General features: G+C 41.6%; 1 protein-coding gene across 2 annotated transcripts in view; it reads right to left on the reverse strand.

Annotated features, from left to right (window-relative positions):
* LOC306881504 (serine/threonine-protein phosphatase 2A regulatory subunit B'' subunit alpha-like) overlaps positions 1-3,976 on the reverse strand; it is a 92,134-nt gene extending 88,158 nt beyond the window's left edge. Inside the window, exons 1-2 of one of the 2 annotated variants that reach the window (XM_079435646.1) lie at positions 3,771-3,934; positions 2,596-2,751 (exon numbers count right to left, since the gene is read on the reverse strand). The gene's annotated coding sequence lies outside the window, so the exon portion shown is untranslated. Of the gene's footprint in view, positions 1-2,595; positions 2,752-3,770 lie in introns of both variants that reach the window. The other variant, XM_079435647.1, reaches the window with a different exon arrangement.
* Positions 3,977-4,019: the final 43 nt, after the last annotated feature.

Consider the following 4,019-nt stretch of genomic DNA (forward strand, 5'->3'; position numbering starts at 1 on the left):
CAAGAAACTTACGTGAGTACATCCTAAATAAAAAGGGCCATAAATAATTAATAGATCATATTGTTGTAACACAGCTTGAGACTGAAAAAAAAAAACCCTAAATGGACTCACTTATGTAAAATATTTTGTTTACTTCTGAATTGTGTGGTTACTATCACTGGTACGATCACACAATGTGTGTAAAATATGATTCATTGACGATCACATCGAACTGTGCATTTTCTCAAGAAGGCCTTTCAACCTCCCTTGCAGAAGCCGGAATGATGGAAAAGCTCCAATCTAAACACTCTGCCCTCTGACCAACCAGTACACAAACTTAACCAGCATTTTTCTCTCTTCTGCATGGCGCCACATGCATCTGTGAAAAGACACAAGTCTATAAAGAACTGTGGGAAAAGGACCTTGACCCTGAGAAACACTACTGGTATTTACACCAGGGAATACATTCCCAAATCCCCATCTGCCACGCTCTACCTAGATTCCACAAATGGCCAGATCTCAACAGAAACTGCAATAATGTTTGAGCTTTGCAAAGATCAGTTGTTATGGTTTCCAAAAGATTTTGATCATAACCCCACAATTCCACCGGGCATCACCAGAAAGCTGTCACATCTTATTCTGCAAGCTTCAGATCTCCAATAGCAGCGAGTCTGTGCCGCGCATACACTCGAGTCGCGAGCCGCTAGTTTTATTCAGGGCACAGACAGCAGTGTTTTGTCTTTGCTGTATGGAAAAATAGTAAAAGGAGCAGGGCCTCACACAGCTAGAGCTTTTTTGCATCCAAATTGAACTATATTCAGCATCAGGAGCTTTCTTGGGAAGCCATCCCCTGGAGGAACGCTCCTTTTCTAAATACAGTCTCTAATGGCAGTGGCATGGAAATACTAACGCTCTGAATGGAAGTAAACAGGTGAAGAGAGCAAATGAAGAGTCTTAATGGAGACTTTACTAGTTGCCTAAGGGTTTTCTTGATGCTGCACTTGAAATTGCGGCCATTATCGACATAAACCTTCCAGAGGTGATCCATTTGAATTAGAATAAAATGCACATACAATGAGGGGTTTATGCTGAGAGAAGCTCACAGAAGAGACGAACCTGAGACGGTGTCTTTCATTGACGAAAACATGCTGTGCTTACCAAGCCATTTTGGTTTATAAACACAAGCTGTGTTGTAATCTTAACATGTCATTACAGATGTCATGCTCATAATGGAGTGGGTATGCAGTGGTTTATGAGAGCAGTTGGGAAAATAATGAATGAGCAATATGAGCAATGTCACCTGTTAACAATAGAAAAATAACAAACAATGCATCTAAATATTATCTCATCTAAATATTGCTATTGTTTGGAAAAAGCCACAAAAAAAAAAAAAACAGACATGCAATTAACACCAAATCATTTCGCCCCTGTTGAATTTTTGGTACTCTCCTTTTGTGGTAAGAGCAAACAGACTATGGCCCTGCTGGAAGTTTGAGGGGTTCGTGGGATGGTCAGTGCTGTCTGCCCGTCCCGAGGATCTTGCCCAGGTGTGGCCTCCATGAAAGTCACTTAGGCCCAGCTGTCACTTCCTGTCTTACATGATGGGACAACCATTTATACCTACAGCATGTAAGCGTATAGTGACGGTGTACATCCGAGGCACACTGTGACTGAAGCTGTTTACATCCAAAAAGACCTTCACAGATCTTGCAGTCCTGACCTCCCTCTACTTAAAACCTTGCCTAATTTGAGCTCTTAAACAAAGTGCATAAATGCAAGTAGTAAACCCAGAAATAGACTGTACGGCCCAGTGAATGTTTCTAAAAATTACGAGGTTTGCATTGCTTTACTGAAAACAAAAACGAGAGGAAGCAGATTGACTAGGCAAGCAAGATAATTGCATGTCTCGAAAACTGGTACGTGCAAGCCTTCGCGAGTAAGTGCAATTCTGCATGCTTGCCCAGCATGCACTGCAAAAGATCACTGACAGGGTCCATTTCAAACCCTTGCACGATATTTTAAACATCATTTGTCACGATACATAGTCTGTTTCTGAAATAAAGACTAAATTCCCTGTAGTATATTCTACTAAAACAGTTTGAAATAAATAAATAAATAAATGATTTCTGATAGATCATGTGACACTGAAGACTAATAACTGAAAATCTAGCTGGCTTCTCAGGAAAAAAAGACATTTTAAAATATATTAAATAGGTTAAAACAGTTCTTCTAAACTCTAATAATATTGGTTTTACCATATTTTTATCAAATAAGTGCAGCTTTGGTGAACATCTTTTCAAAACATAAAAACAAATTATTTCAAATGTTTGACCAGTATAAATTTACAATCAAATCCCATGCGATCAATTGTTATCTACGATGTGTCACTTCAAATTATATTTGTCTATATACAAGCAGCCTTGTGGGACTAAGGACAGACTTCTGTGCAGGACCACACACATGTACTGTAGGAGGTGCCCAAAAAAAGCATCAATGTAGGGGTCAGTGGTTCAACTCTAGCCTTCATGTGGAGTTTAATGAGCTTTGGTCAATAGCAAGCAGTGGGGATGGGATACAATGGGAAGAGCAGAAAACCACAGCTGACCAAAACCTCACCAATGCACTCCGCTGTGGCTCGTTGGCAGCCAACCAGACCCGTGCAGTCTCGGAGCGGCTGGATGTGTGGAGAGGAATCAAATCAGGTGCCAAATGACTTCTCTCAGGACCCCAGTTAGGAAGCGTATTTTCTGCATATTGTGCCGCTGAATAATTCTTGTGAAGGAGGAAAAAATATTGTGTTAGGACAACAGGCTGCGATTGACCCAGAACGATCAATTCCGGCACTTAGGAAGTGATTAATGCAAAGGAGCGCATAGCTGTGATCCAGAGCTATTTTGGGCTAATTAGAGAGGAAACGATCCCGAGACTGCCCAGCCGTCTCAGTATCTGTCAAGTTATCAGGCTAGTGACAAAGAACAGAGCACAGCTCAAGGTTGCACTCGAGCAGGACAGGCATGCATTTAGTGCAGGCAGGATGCCCAATTACACCCACAGCAGAGAGACCCCACCGGGATATTTATAAAGACAGCATGACAGAGATCTGATCTTTCCAAGATGCACAAGACATAAGTGCTGTGCCAGTTCCTACTGCTCAAAAATGAGTTAACAGCACCTCAGCCAAACTAAGCATTTAGGTGAACAGTCTGAAAGCAAAAACAAATCCGTATCCCTTCCAGCCAAAAGCAAACTAGGAAACTGTTCATAACTTGTATTCAATTTAAGTAGCTTGAGGGGGGAAACGAATGCTACACATTCATCTTACAGTTCTAGATCTTGTAACTCTAAGAAATGTAACAAGGAAGCTAAAAATTCTGTCATTCTGGTAAATTATTAACACATTAGTAAAGTGAAAGTGACAGACATAACATAGTACAAAAGTGAACCTACAAACAATTGTGATTTAATGTGTCTGTTGAGTACAAACAAAAGCAGGCGTGTACAGCAGTCAGTCAGTTTACTGCGAGCGTGAGTTTAATACACAGGCGATGCGGTAAAATCACTCCACAATCACAACACATGTATGAAACTCAAAACACTGTCTGATGTCTCAAAAACAACCGAACGTGACTTTCCTCAACGCCCAACTTCGATAATAAAGTCTATTTGAACTTCAGCCCTTCCCTTTAAGTCACGAAGACATTTTATTTGACAACCACGCGTAACTTCTACTTAAATGTACAGGGCAAGAATTCATGAGCGGTAAAACACTCCGTAGATCAACAAACACATACCGTTTCGCTCCGGGTTAAGGCTTGTCATCTGAGCTTTTAGGACAGTCCGATATCCAAAGCGATAGTTTCATGTCTAGCGTGTCAACACACGGTTTTGTGGAGTAACAGTGTTACGCCTCGCCGTTTAGACTCTGCGTGCTGACAGCAGCCAGTGCAGAATGAACAGAGCCACCGCGCGCGCGGACAGGGCAGCTCCTCACAAACACGCTGGGCGGGAATATATAAACAGCGACACTATACACGCTTACC

Source organism: Barbus barbus (assembly GCF_936440315.1).
Source record: "Barbus barbus genome assembly, chromosome: 15".
NCBI lineage: Eukaryota > Metazoa > Chordata > Actinopteri > Cypriniformes > Cyprinidae > Barbus > Barbus barbus.